At 35.5% G+C, this 15,852-nt stretch overlaps 1 long non-coding RNA gene across 7 annotated transcripts in view; it reads right to left on the bottom strand.

Annotated features, from left to right (window-relative positions):
* Window positions 1-15,852, bottom strand: part of LOC147370846 (uncharacterized) — a 290,061-nt gene that overhangs the window by 228,255 nt on the left and 45,954 nt on the right. The window contains exon 1 of one of the 7 annotated variants that reach the window (XR_015166198.1): window positions 512-1,472. The exons of the other annotated variants lie outside the window; for them this stretch is intronic. This is a non-coding gene — a long non-coding RNA (uncharacterized LOC147370846). Of the gene's footprint in view, window positions 1-511; window positions 1,473-15,852 lie in introns of those variants that run through there. 7 annotated transcript variants of the gene reach the window in all.

Raw genomic sequence — 15,852 nt, 5'->3', positions numbered from 1 at the left:
AAGAGCATCAGTCCCAAATGCTTTTCATGGATCCAAACAATTGGCAAGAGTAGTTTTATAATTTATATGTACATGACATGTCAATTACTTGAAGAACTCTGTGAAATAGTTTGTGGTTTTCTCTGAATTTTTACAAAAAAAAAATAGAAACTAGTTTTATTATTAAGCCATTGAAATATAAAGTTCAAACTCATAGCTTTACATTAGATCTTGATTCTTTGTTAACAGGCAGGGATTTACTGTTTACACATGACTTTCTGTTTGTTCTGTTGCTTTTAGACATTTCTTTAAAAAAAAAATAAAACATTACAGCTAATATATTGCATTCTTTGTACTCTTTTCTGATTTCTCTTTTCCTATCTATAATAGACACAAACACAAATTTGGAACAATTCTAACAGTGAACTGTTGTTATTATTCAATCCCCAGGTTTGAAACAATTTTCACGCTTGTGGAGTATCATGTTATATGTGCATGACTTATACAAATGTACAAGTTTAAACTCACTCACACAGTCTTCCTTGTCTCCTGGTTCTGTAGTCAGAAGCAATCCTGTTAGACTCGGGTTTGAAAGCATGATGAAACAGGTGTTGCAAGAAATCCATTCTGGAAAGGGTACTTAGCAAGATTCATCTTTCAGTGGCTACAGCAGAAGAGGCTCTAGCAAAAACATCTAATTTTCAGCTCCAGCAAGTCAGAAACTTTTTCCCAGTGGTAGGGGCAGTGTGATTTTCAGAGCACTGCCCTATGTCCTAGTTGGTAATGTAAGCTCTAGTGCCAGCAGTCAAGTCTGAGCATTTTGACCTTTCAAATATTTATAAGTTTCCTAATCATCCAGATCAGGGTGATTTTTGTTTTCGGGGTTTTTTTTTTTTTTTTTTTTTAGTGAAACAGGCAAATACAGGTCTTATCCCAGGCAAATTGACATGTGGTCACCCTATGCAGAAAGCAGTCATAAATAGAGTGAAGTAGAGAAGAAAGATCAAAACAGAGAGATATTAGAGGGTTGTTATAGTAATGTAATTAAAAATTAGGGGTAGCTTTAAAAACTAAGAAAAATCACCAGTAACTAAGAATAAAAGGAATGTGATTATTAATATCAGTCTTTTCATTGTTAACTCTAGGTTTACAGACTCCCCTCTAGCCTGAAGTTTGAGGAATAAAGAAGAAATTAAACATAAGTTAGGTTGAGAAAAATTTTCTACAAGTAATACTGGTTTTGAGTGGAAAGTTAACACCATCTCACACATGCCCTCATTTTCACTAGAGGCTAACCGAGGAAAAATGGATTTCTCTTCTAAATAAACACATGATCTTGGAAAGGAATGATTGTAAATGATGCCCTTGAAAAACAAACAAACAAAATTATTATCCAAAAGTGCCAATGAAATGATGACTGCATGCTTTCCTGAGGGTGAGAGCATAACCAGGACTCAATTTATGTAGCAGCTTTTGTCTGCATGGTTTTTTTTCCCCCCAAGAGAACAATAAGTCTGGTCACTGTTCATCTGGACTGAATTCAATCCATCAGTCTACAGCCAAGATTCAATTTAGTAGGTTGGTCCATCACTAACTAAAATATTAATTCCTTTGAAATATTAAATGACTCAGAACTACAGGCTTTGTGTGTTAGAAGAGGAAGAGCCAAGGGAGCTGAGGAATGAAGTGAAGATAAAAAGCACAAGATAACATCTATCTAAGGTTTGTCCCCTCACCCTCCCCATGTGACTTAAATACTCAAGTTGGGTAAGTAGGGGCCACCATTTCTCACAGCTTTAGAACAGCTGACAAATACTTCTCACTGTCATTCTCCTTTCAAATAATCAATGTTTCACCCGTGAACCAAGATGAGGGTTTGGGGAATCAGATGTCCAGAAAAAAAAACATCAATATGACAAAGTGACATTTTCGTGAGTGGCCATTTCAGGGTTATTGAACTGAACCCTTCAAATTAAGCCTTGCTGTAGGATTTTGATTTTCTTTTCAATTTCAAATGAGGGTATAGGGGAGAGTAATTCATAATCTAACAAGGGAAGTAACAGCCAGGCTGTCAGGGGGAAGAATGGAAGACTGAGCTAATACTGAAAATCAATGATAGGCACATAAAACAGGCCTAGATTTGACAATCTCCAAGCAACTTGAGATTGACACTAACCTTTCATTATAGCCAATGTCTTGGGACATTGCCAAAGTTCAAGGTTATTTTCATCTATGCTAAAGCAAGAGTGGGATATTCAATATATTTCTTTCTCATCTGTTGACTGTGGCAGAGACCTCATTTCTAAAGGGTCCTATGATCAGTGTCTGATCTAGAACTAGATGGCCCCTGAAACACTTGGTACATACTTGGAACTTCAACTTTGTGCTCTAACAGATTACGGAATAACTCAATCTAATCCTTGTATAGTACAAGTGGGTGAATTTTATTCATATCTTTTTTTCTACCCATGTCCAAACATAAAATTTGTGAAAAGACATTGCCCTTAACTATGTTATGTTCTATTATTTTGTCATAAATTTTCCTTTGTTTGTTACACCTAAGACATTTTGGTTGTTTCTTGAAATCTCTGCTTCCCATCACATTTTAGGGCTTCAATGTTTCCATGGCCTAAAATAGTCTTCCCTTCTCTTACCCACCATCCCCCAAATCTCATGAGCCCCAAATCTCATTCACATGGTTGATATCTAATCAACATTAACATTCTGACATAAAATTAGCCTAGTCTCTTTATCACAATTTCTCATAACATCCTGTATTTCTCCTCCGAATCACTTGTGATTATTATAGCTAGTAGCAAAAATACAGAATATTTTTGTTTAAAGAGTGACTTCAGTAACAGTTAATATCTCTGAATATAGACAGTTGTTTATCATTATCTTCTGTACCTAAAGTATACCAGACTTATACTAGGAATGCAACAAAATCTCCTTAAGAGGATAAATGATATAAGAAATGCTTTCTCACAAGGCTAAATATTTGGTCTTCATTTTGTTGAGGTATACCCCGCTGTGTCCACTTTCTGGAAAGTGTTTTTATCATAAACAGATGTTGAATTTTATTAAGAGTTTTTTCTGCATTTACTGAGATGATCATATGGTTTTTATTCTTAACTTTGCTAATGTGATATATCACATTGATTGATTTGCAGATATTTAAAAAACACTTGCATTCCTGGAATAAATCCCACTGATCACAATGGACCACCCCTTGAATGTATTATTGGAGTTGATTTGCTAACATTTTACTGATGATATTTGTATCTATGTTTATCATGATATTGGCTTGTAATTTTCTTTTTTGTGATGTATTCATCTGATTTTTGTATCAGGGTCATGCTAGCTTTATAGAATGAGTTAAGAAGCATTCCTTCCTCTGCAAATTTTTGGAATAGTTGCATAAGGATAAGTGTTAACTCTTCACTACATTTTTGGCAAAATTGACTTGTGACACCTCTAGCCCCAGATTTTTGTTTCTTGGGAGTTTTTTAACTACTTATTCAGTTTCAATACCTGTGATTGGTCTGCTCACTTTTCCTATTTCTTCCTGGTTTAGTCTTGGGAGATTATAGCTTTCTAAGAATTTGTCCATTTCTTCCAGGTTGTCCATTTTATTTACCTCTAGGTGCCTATAGTATTCTCTTAGTATCATTTATATATTCTCATATCACTGTGGTTGCAAAAGATGCTTGCTATGATTTCAGTTTTCTTAAATTTACCAAGGCTTAATTTATGACCCAGCATGTGATCTATCCTGAAAAATGTTCCATGTACGTGTATTTCACTGCTTTGGGATGAAATGCTCTATAAATGTCAATTGAGTTCATCCAGTCTAATGTGTCATTTAAGGCTTAATGATTTTTTTGCCTGGATGACCTGCCTATTGATGAAAGTGGGGGTTGTTAAAGTCCCCCACAATTATTATGTTACTGTCAAATTCTCCTTTTATGATTGTTAACATTTACCTTTTATATTGAGGAGAAGGCAATGGCACCCCACTCCGGTACTCTTGCCTGGAAAATCCCATGGATGGAGGAGCCTAGTAGGCTGCAGTCCATGGGGTTGCTAAGAGTCAGACATGACTGAGTGACTTCACTTTCACTTTTCACTTTCATGCATTGGAGAAGGAAATGGTAACCCACTCCAGTGTTCTTGCCTGGAGAATCCCAGGGATGGGGAGCCTGGTGGGCTGCCGTCTATGGGATCGCACAGAGTTAGACACGACTGAAGCGACTTAGCAGCAGCAGCAGCAGTATATATTTATAATTGTTACATCTTTTTTGGGGATTGAACCTTTGATCACTGTGTAGTGTCTTTTTTTGTCTCTTGTGACAGTATTTTATAGGCTATTTTTGTCTGATATAAATATTGCTACTCTGCTTTTGTTTGCATGAAATACCTTTACTCATCCCTCACTTTCAGTCTGTATGTATCTCTAGATCTCCAGTTACCACATTCAAGCAACAATGGGAACAATGGGAAAGAAATTAGACCACTTTGCAGTTCAATAAGTAAGTCTGCTAAGTTTCTTGCTATCAAAGATAGCAATAAATGAAAATATTATTAAATAAAACCTTTTATTTGAAATTGACCAACAAATTAGTTTCAAACACTAAACTAAGAATAAGGAGACTTGAATTTTAGCTCTTTTGCCCAGGATTTTTATGATTTAGAGCTTCTGCTAACCTTAACATTTTCCTCTGATAATTAGAGAAATCCTCAATTAATACAATCACAGTTAACTCTAGAGGTTAATCACTGTGAAGGTCACTAATGTAAAACATACTACAAATGTGAAGAACTATTATTATGTCTGGTTTAATGCTAATAAATATATAATTAGAAGAAAGATATATGTACTTCTGACCTTTTGTAGTTTGATAGGTACACAGAAACATATATGTTACATGCAGTATATAAATACTATAGATTATTACAATATAGTAGCAATTTTTATACTTATGCTTAATGTAAACTCATATACTTGTTCACAAACTGCAAAGGAATTAAAACAGTAATATCATGTCTGAAAAGAGGCAAGAGCCAGATTTATACCTGTTTCTCTGATGTGTTTATAATAACTAGCAGTATCAATTTTACATATATTTAAAGTTCTCAAGCATAATAATATATATGCAAAAATGATTCAGATATACTGCTTTAATCAAGTCAATTAAGGATAAAGTAAGGTTGTGTTGACTGAGACAGATATTTCTGTCAAAGGCCTTACTAGTACCTTCTGAAAATTTTTACAATTTATTATAGCCTCAAAAGATGTGTTTGTTTTCAGGTGAAAATATTGCTGGATGAAAAAATATGCCAAGTGCATCTTCTTGGTTCACTAGTTTTGAGGAGAAAACACTGTGAATATCTTATATAAGGGTAAAGAAAGAAATATATTTTGCTGAGTTAAACAAATAATTCAAAATTAACATATATTTTATAGTATATTTAATATGCCTTACATTGATAATTTTGTCTTATTACAGAAATTTAATGAAAATACACAAAATTATACTGACAAGTTCATATTGTGGGGCATTTTTTTAATAAACAGAAAATAGCATTTCTTCCTATGAATACTTTGCATGTGCTTGAATCATTATTCTATTGGAGTTATGATGCATTTCTCACTGAATCACAAACACATTTATGAAAATATTAATTCTTTATATGATTTATTTAGGTAGATCTTTTTTCTGACTTCAGTTTTTGCATTTTATTTATTATGTATATTAATAAAATATTTTTTAAAATTTTAAGTCAGATTCACTTCTTTTCTTGGGGTTGTTTGTTGTTTTGGATGTTTTCCTTCATTGCTGTTATGTATGGAAAGGACTCTCATATTCCAAGATGACAAGTCACCAGTTTTTAACTTAGAATTTCTATATATCCAAATTTTACATTTAAATGTTAATGCCTCTGGAATTAAATCTACATGTAAAGGACATATAGAAATGACTTAATTTTTTTCAAGTGTTTATTATAATTCCCAGTATCAATTACTAACCCCTTTTTCTCCAGTGATTTTTTGACTACTTTCATTATATAATCAATGAAATATATATATATGAGGCTATGCTTACAAATTTTGTGTGTGTGAGAGGGATTTCATTAGTTCTTTTTCTTTAAAATTATTGTAACTTTCTGAATATATTTTAATGTTACTGCTGCTAAGTTGCTTCAGTTGCGTCTGACTCTGTGCGACCCCATAGATGGCAGCCAACCAGGCTCCCCTGTCCCTGGGATTCTCCAGGCAAGAACACTGGAGTGAGTTGCCATTTCCTTCTCCAATGCATGAAAGTGAAAAGTGAAAGTGAAGTCACTCAGTCGTGTCCAACTCTTAGCAACCCCATGGACTGCAGCCTACCAGGCTCCTCCATCCATGGGATTTTACAGGCCAGAGTACTGGAGTGGAGTGCCAACATGTGTCTAAACTAGTTACACTTCCAGAATAACCTTAGTATGACTTAATCAAGTCACCACAAAATCATAAGGGGCCTGGGACTGGAAAATTATTAGATTTATAAATGAATTCAAAAAGATTAGAAATCTTTATAGCAACAATATTTCCATCTAGGAATTTCTAGTTCCTTAATAAGTAGATATATCTTTGAAAAAAAATATTTTTTCTTCTTATAAATCTCATAATATGTATTATTGCTAAATGATTACATATAATTTTATATTTTGGAGCAGTTGATAATTATATTTTCACTCTATATCTGTTCATGCAGTTTCTTAATAAACCTATGAATGTTTATCTATTTGCTTAGTAGCTGATCATCCTGTTGATATTTATTAAACATTTCTATTTATTCTCCTAGGTTCCTTAAGTAAAATTAATTTATGTTTCTTCTGATTTTAGTCCCCTACACAAGTCTAAGATTTCATTTAAATTCTTATATTAAATATTCTTTCTAGAAATTCTTTTACTAACTATAATACAAGTAAAGTGAGTTATATATCTTTGTTACATTCAGTTCAGTTCAGTTCAGTCGCTCAGTCATGTCCGACTCTTTGCGACCCCATGAATCGCAGCACACCAGGCCTCCCTGTCCATCACCAACTCCCGGAGTTCACTCAGACTCACGTCCATCAAGTCAATGATGCCATCCAGCCATCTCATCCTCTGTCGTCCCCTTCTCCTCCTGCCCACAATCCCTCCCAGCATTAGAGTCTTTTCCAATGAGTCAACTCTTTGCATGAGGTGGCCAGGAGCTAATATATATCTAACAGCAATATCTGTTAGTATAACTACAAGCTGATATGTGTCAGTCATCATATCACAGAATTTATATTAAAAGCTATCCGGTAAGCTCTCTAGCAATTACATATCTCTTGAGTTGTTCCAAAATAATGTCTTATTCTCATGGAAGAATTATACTTTTGGGTCTAAATTCTCAAGCCCTAGACATTGGATTTCATTAAACTTCTCTCATCAACAGAATTCAGTAGATAAATTTAGTATGACAGGAATTTGACTCATCAGAACCAGACATAAGAGCAATCTTCCTTAATGCCCTTTCCAACTTCTATTTCTCATTTTCTACTCTACATGAAATTTCCTCCCCATTAATTTCACTGTTCATATATACAGCTTTTAGTTAAATGTCTGTTCTATGTTTGGGTGGGAAATGAATTCACAGTCTGGGGTTTTCTCTCTGATCATTGGGTTGTATACTTCTCTGGGATTTTGAAAGACAACTGAAAGATTCTCTTTATTTCTCATGTAGATATCTCATATACTTCCAGTTAGATTAGGCTACAACAAATAAATAGAAATAAGCAGATATCTGAAAGAGAATATACCAAAATATTTTTATGCTTTTGAAGTGAAAGCTTGGGAGTTTCAATCTTTTACATGCTTTGAGAAGATTATGCAGATTAAAAATGCAGTTGAAAGTTACCAATAATAAGCTAAAATTTTCTATTAAAAAGAAACAAGTATTTCAGATCTTTAATGTATTCAAATAACTATAATGTTATTAATATTTTATGATCGATAGAATAATGATCTAATTGTGTGTGGGTTAAAACCCATTCTAAAGTATCTAATTCCTACTCAAGCAACATTTGGGCAGGGGGTTAATTTCTGAAGCACTGGCTATCTACATATTTGGTAGAAACAGAGTCCTAGGTCTGTTAAAGAGCTATTAAATGATTCACTAAATTATTATCTACTGGCATTATACAAAGTTAATTTTTTATTTAAAAAATACCACATATCTGCTATAGAAGATATGAACTAGTAATCAATGGAGAAGTGAATGCTGAGGATTCCTTAGCTAACATTAATGGGTCACACTGAATAAAGTCAAATTCACACAAATCAGAAACCTTACTAAAGTAGCATTACTAGTAACTTCAAAGATAAAGCAATCAAGGAGTATAAGTAAATTAGAGACAGTGAAAATTTTGTATGACCATGTCCTTTCTGTAAACACTAGGCATTCACTCCCAGGCTCAGAGTAATATAAGAAATGTCCCATGAAGTTTATGGGATACCTTAAAGAGTAAGCAGAGTTTATTATGAAACATACCCATTTTATACCCTCAGTTACATGGCTTACATGACATTTTCTGGAAGCCATGTCTCATTAGTTCCTACAATACTTTTGCTTATTGTAAACAACCCTAAAGCAGAAACATCTTGCTAAAAGCATTTCATAGGTAAGTACTAGCCTCCTGGCAAGCACCATTTGTGTCTTTTCTAGGAGGTCCACTTACCAAGATGTTTACAAGAAGATTATACCAAGGTACCTGCCTTCTTTCTTTCCCTAGCGGTAATCACAAGCCAACTTTTTAAACTGCTTTTCTTTCAAATAATAACTTTGTGTGTACCTAATAAAATGCCTATTGAAAATCACTATTAGTTTTGACATTGACTTCTGAATTTATGGCAACCCACTCCAGCACTCATGCCGGAGTGCTGGTTGGAGAAGCCTGTTGGGCTGCAGTCCATGGGGTCGTCAAGAGTCAGACACGACTGAGTGACTTCACTTCACTTCACTTCTGAATTTAAATATTTCAGAAATATCCCCTTAATTCTTTTTGACTTCAGAAAAACTAAATGTCAGAGGTAAGAATCCACTGGAGACTTTTTGGAATATAGGTGTGTGAAGCTTGAAAAAGTCAAAGTGTTAGCTGTTCAGTCATGTCCAACTCTGTGACCCCATGAACTGTAGTCTGCCAAGCTCCTTTGTCCATGGAATTCACCAGGCAAGCATACTGGAGCGGGTAGCCGGCATCTTCATAAGCCAGGGATTGAACCTGAGTCTCCTGCCATTGCAAGATTTTTACTGTCTGAGCCATTAGGGAAGCCCGTGAAGGTTACATATAGCAATCAAATATTTCTAAACTCAGTAACACCTGTTTATTGGTATGAGATATGATTGGAAACCCTAGATAATAAAATACAAAATTAACTGAAGGCTGCCCATTTATATGGGCAAATTTTTCTGAGTAAAGCAACAAATACATAGGAATTTACATTTATGAAATTGTTCTTCAAATATGCGTAATATTAATGTCTGATTTTTGTGTTATGACTATATGTTTCCAGGATAAAGGTTAATAGATATTCAACACATGACTTACCTACCACACAAATTTATTGTGCAGGGTATTCAACACATGACTACCCACCACCACACAAGTTTATTATAAAAAAACAGAATCTTTAACTAAAGAACACAAACTGTATAGATAAAATAATTACATGTCCAATGGTCCCAAGTTCCAGAGCCCAAACACTAAAGATACATGGAATCAAAATTCCCCAGGAAGTTTGCAAACTTTTACTGTTTTTAAGTAATAATATTGCATTCATAAAGAGTCACAGCTCTTGATATATAAGACTCAAGTTAATCAAAACAGTTTAACAACTATTCTAAAGTTTTGGCTCTCTTGAGAAAAAAGTCATTTATCTGCATTCCCAACCTCAGTTCTCCCCTTTCATCCCACAAAGGCATATAGGTTTACACTGAGTTGTATAATTAAGCTGTAATTGAGAAATGTAAGAATTTCTCAATCATCTTGTCATAAGGTATCACTAGTAAATAATTCTACTACAGAAGTTGTATATTTATCTGACCTGCATTTCTTAAGCAAATATTCTCCAAATTTACAACTGTTAAACAGTCAGTACTCTTCCTGAGCTAACATTTCCTTTTTAGTTTTGAAAGCTATAATTAGCAAGTGTTATCTTATAAAAAGTGATTTTTTTAAAAAATCTGAGTGCTTCAGAATGTGAACATTTGAAATTGAATTGAGGTGACAATACAGTTTCCTCAGTCTTTTCTATTGCTTCTGGTCTCTCTGCCGGGAAGCTCCACATGGCTTTCATTGAATTTAGATATATGATATTCTATCAGATTAAAGCCTAGGTTTTTCTTCTCTATCCAGGAATTTGAAGTCTCACTAGACATAAACTAAAAAAGTTTTTTTTTTTTTAAATGGGAACTGAATTGGAGCTCAAATTCATAAGAAATATGACTAAAACCATGTACAGGAAAGAAAATTATTTATTTCAGAAAGCCATCTTACATTTTTAAAAAGTGACCAAATAAGTAAGGCAGAGTTAATGAATCCTCTTTAAGGCAAATGTCACAGTGATTTCTGGGCCACCGATATAAAAAGACTATTGTGAAGAAAGCTCAAGACCTATTACAGAGCAGCACATTGTCATTTCTGTGAGTCCAAACAAAGCCCTGAGGAAATTGGTGCATCCAGTACATTCCTCTCTGAAATATTAAATTACTTAGTTCTGAAGTGCTATTGTTGAGTTGCAAAGCTATTTCCTAGAAGCATTTCTCAACGTGTCACAGATTGCTTTAAAAAGAAGTTGATGACAACAGGAAAAAGAAAAAATACACAATAACAATATCAGTGATAGTTTTAACAAATCCAGACTAAGAAATTCAGGGCTGGATGATGAGCAGCTGTCTCACATAAATAAATGGCACTCAGCTACATGTAAGAGCACATATGTGTTTGAGGAAATAAAAAATACTTTCCACCTTCTCTTTAAGTGGTTGTAGAAGTGGTAATATGGTAGAATGGTTAAAGTGGAATCTCAACTCATACAGACCTGGTGTTGACTCTGAGTCTACCACTGTACAAGCTATTTAAGCCTGATCCAGTTACTTAATCTTGTAAATTCCAGTGGTCTTTTTTATAGATACTTACATAACATAGATATGTATCAAATTCAACAATGTAAAAAAATCCCTAGGAATCTAAAGACTCACTATCAACAATGAGGGTGACTATTGTAACAACATTATTTTTCTTTGTAATCTTATTCCTAAATGAATATAAAATGAACAAATATCATGATTTCAGGCATCCACTGTGACACTACTAACTATATTGCTGCTAGTTTATTCATTCATTTACTCAAAGAGTACAAACTTGAACATCTTTCATGTGCAGGACATTAATCTAGCTACTTGGAACAGTCAAATAAAATAGACAGAATTCTCTAGTCTTATAGATTTAGCATTCTAGCAGACAATAGTACATAAATACCACACATACTATAACATATTGAAAGGACAAAGAGGACATGGAAAAAAATAAAAAGATCAGATTAAAGAGAACTGGGAATTGAGAATGGTGCAATTTTAATTACAACGCATTGAGAAGGTGAATTCTGAATAAAGGCTTGGAGGAGGTTTGAGCTACACATCAGGAATAGCTGGTACAAAGACCCTATGACAGCAGAGAGACAAGAGTAACTGGAGCAGAATCAGCAAAGTAGAGAGAAGGATAACATGAAAAGATGCCCAAATCAGCTACTACATTCTCAGGCATTGGAAAGGCTCTGAATTTTCCTCGCAGAAAAATGTAGAACAATTTTAGGGTTTGTTCAGAGGAGTAATGACTATATTTGTTTGTAAATGATCATTCTAGATGCTTTGTTGAGAATAGAGCAAGGGGTCGGAGGGTAGAGAGGCTACTTAGGAGTCTATTCAAGTAATCTATGAGAAGAATGTTGATGACCCCAAGGAGGGTGACAGCAGGAAAGAGAGAGACAGGGTTAGATATAAGATATACGTTGGAGGTTGATGCCTGTCGGACAGCATGCAGGTTGTGAGAAAAACAGAAGATCTACACTGATTCAAAATTCTTAGAATTGAGCAGCTATAAAGAGTTGTCCAAAATTAGATCTGGGATGAATGTATCAAGAGCAGGATAATTTTTGGTTTTCTTTTAGGGGTTGTGGGGGGAGGGGGGAGACTCAGGAATAAAAGAGGAGAAAGATGTCAATCTGAGAGTGCAGAAATACTGTTTTTGAGATATTTATGAGATATTCAAGTGAAAATATCAAATAGACAGTTGATAAACATGTATGGGATTCAAGAGAGAAGCCTGGATTGGATGTATACATATGAGAGTCATCCACATATAATTGGTATTTTCAAGAAATGAGATATAAAAACTCACCATATGAGTGAATTAGTGAGAAGAAAAAAGACCAAGGCCTAAGCCCTGTTACATTATGAGGCAGGAGAGTAATAATCAAGAGAGATTTTAAAGAGTGACCACTGAGTTAGTAGAGAAAACAAGAGCATACAATTATGGTAAATGCTCTTAAGAGATACAGATATTGAAAATAGAGAAATAACTACCAGAAATAATAACATAAAGGCCATCAGTGACCTTAAAGGCAGTTTCACCATACCAGATGGTCAACCCTGAAATCAGATTGATTATATTCTCTGCAGCCAAAGATGGAGAAGCTCTATACAGTCAGCAAAAACAAGACTGGGAGCTGACTGTGGCTTAGATCAGGAACTTCTTATTGACAAATTCAGACTTAAATTGAAGAAAGTGGGGAAAACCGCTAGACCATTCAGGTATGACCTAACTCAAATCCCTTATGACTATACAGTGAAAGTGAGAAATAGATTTAAGGAACTAGATCTGATAGACAGAGTGCCTGATGAACTATGGACAGAGGTTCATGACATTGTATAGGAGACAGGAATCAAGACCATCCCCATGGAAAAGAAATGCAAAAAAGCAAAATGGCTGTCTGAGGAGGCCTTACAAATGGCTATGAAAAGAAGAGAAGTGAAAAGCAGGAGAAAAGGAAAGATATACCATTTAAATGCAGAGTTCGAAAGAATAGCAAGGAGAGATAAGAAAGCCTTCCTCGGGGATCCTATTATATTATAGGAAGGAATAGAGATCTCTTCAAGAAAGTTAGAGATGTCAAGGGAATATTTCATGCAAAGATGGGCTCAATAAAGGATAGAAATTTTATGGACCTAACAGAAGGAGAAGATGTTAAGAAGAGATGGCAAGAATACACAGAAGGTGAAAGTGAAAATGAAGTCGCTCAGTCGTGTCCGACTCTTTGCAAGCCCATGACTGTAGCCTACCAGGTTCCACCATCCATGGGATTTTCCAGGCAAGAATACTGGAGTGGGTTGCCATTAAGAACTGTACAAAAAAGATCTTCACGACCCAGATAATCATGATGGTGTGATCACTCACACCATCTAGAGATGTCTGTGAGTGTCTGTCTAGAGCCAGACATCCTGGAATGTGAAGTCAAATGGGCCTTAGAAAGCATCACCAAGAACAAAGCTAGTGGAGGTGATGGAATTCCAGTTGAGCTATTTTAAATCCTGAAAGATAATGCTGTGAAAGTGCTGCACTCAATACATCAGTAAATTTGGAAAACTCAGCAGTGGCCACAGGACTGGAAAAGGTCAGTTTTCATTCCAGTCCCAAAGAAAGGCAATGCCAAAGAATGCTCAAACTACCACACAATTGCACTCTTCTCACATGCTAGTAAAGTAATGCTCAAAATTCTCCAAGTCAGGCTTCAGCAATACATGAACCATGAACTTCCGGATGTTCAAGCTGATTTTAGAAAAGGCAGAGGAACCAGAGATCAAATTGCCAACATCCGCTGGATCATGGAAAAAGCAAGAGAGTTCCAGAAAAACATCTGCTTTATTGACTATGCCAAAGCCCTTGACTGTGTGGATCACAATAAACTGTGGAAAATTCTGAAATAGATGGGAATACCAGACCACCTGACCTGCCTCTTGAGAAACCTATATGCAGGTCAGGAAGCAACAGTTAGAACTGGACATGGAACAACAGACTAGTTCCAAATAGGGAAAGGAGTATGTCAAGGCTGTATATTGTCACCCTGCTTATTTAACTTATATGCAGAGTACATCATGAGAAACACTAGGCCAGAAAAAGCACAAGCTGGAATCAAGATTGCCGGGGGAAATCAATAACCTCAGATATGAGATGACACCACTCTTATGGCAAAAAGTGAAGAAGAACCAAAGAGTCTTTTGATGAAAGTAAAAGAGGAGAATGAAAAAGTTGGCTTAAAGCTCAACAATCAGAAAAACTAAGATCATGGCATCCGATCCCATCACTTCATGGCAAATAGATGGGGAAACAGTGGAAACAGTGGCTGACTTTATTTTTCTGGGCTCCAAAATCACTGCAGACAGTGATTGCAGCCATGAAATTAAAAGATGCTTACTCCTTGGAAGGAAAGTTATGACCAACCTAGATAGCATATTAAATAGCAGAGACATTACTTTGCCAACAAAGGTCCATCTACTCAAGGCTCTGGTTTTTCCAGTAGTCATGTATGGATGTGAGAGGTGGACTATAAAGAAAGCTGAGCACAGAATTGATGCTTTTGAACTGTGGTGTTGGAGAAGACTCTGGAGAGTCCCTTGGACTGCAAGGAGGTCCAACCAGTCCATCCTAAAGGAGATCAGTCCTGGGTGTTCATTAGAAGGACTGATGCTGAAGCTGAAACTCCAATACTTTGGCCACCTGATTCAAAGAGTTGACTCATTTGAAAAGACCCTGATGCTGGGAAAGATTGAGCGCAGGAGGAGAAGGGGACGACAGAGGATGAGATAGTTGGATAGCATCGCTGACTCAATGGACATGGATTTGGATGAACTCTGATAGTTAGTGATGGACAGAGAGGCCCTGCGTGCTGCAGTTTTTGAGGTCACAAAGAGTTGAACACGACTGAGTGACTGAACTGAACATCATAGCAGGAGGGAGAAGACATCTGACTTAAGTGGTTTTAGAGAGGATGAGAACAGTGAGTACAAACCAATACATATTTTGAGAGCTCAATTTTCAAGTTTTGGCATGAAAGGATACTGAGAATTATAAAAGAGTAAGAGCTGGGTTTGGAAGCTGGCCAAAGTGTAAGAGGATAAGAAGGGATTGTTCAAAGATAAAGGGGCCTCTTTCTTTTAGCTAGGTAATATCATGAGTGGATAAGTGGAGAAGTTAGATGAGAAATGAATCAAAGAACGTTGCAGAGTAAAAGAACCATATTGGCTCAGACCCACTGTCCTCCAAGATAAGTATTCATTCCATTTTCAAAGTGAATCTTATAGACTGACAGAGTAAGCAGTAGTATATATGGTGGGTGTGATTTGAATTGCATCCTCAAAAAAAAAAGTTCAAGTGCTAACCCCTCTTGTTGTCTGTGAATGTGAACTTATTTGGAAATAGGGTCACTGCAGATGTAATCAAGTTAACATAAAGTCATATTGGATTAGGGTGACTCTAAATCCAATAACTGGGATCCTTACCAAAAAAAAAAAAAAAAAGTCTTGTAAAGACGTTTTAAGTTCAGACAGAGAAGAGAAGGCTATGTGATGACAGGTAGAAAATAAAGTTCCACAGTTGCAAGCCAGAGAATGCCAAGGATTGCCAGCAATCATCAGAAGCTAGGACAGGACGAGGAAGTTTGCTCCCTTAGAAAATGGACTTGTGAGTCCCTTGATTTTGGAATTCTGGCTTTCAAACTGAGAGAATAATTTTTTTTTTTTTAGTCAG

Source organism: Bos grunniens, chromosome 6 (genome assembly GCF_055505025.1).
Source record: "Bos grunniens cultivar Pamir isolate PY7600 chromosome 6, Bosgru_T2T1.0, whole genome shotgun sequence".
Classification (NCBI taxonomy): Eukaryota; Metazoa; Chordata; class Mammalia; order Artiodactyla; family Bovidae; genus Bos; species Bos grunniens.
This window is presented reverse-complemented; position numbering and strand designations above follow the sequence as displayed.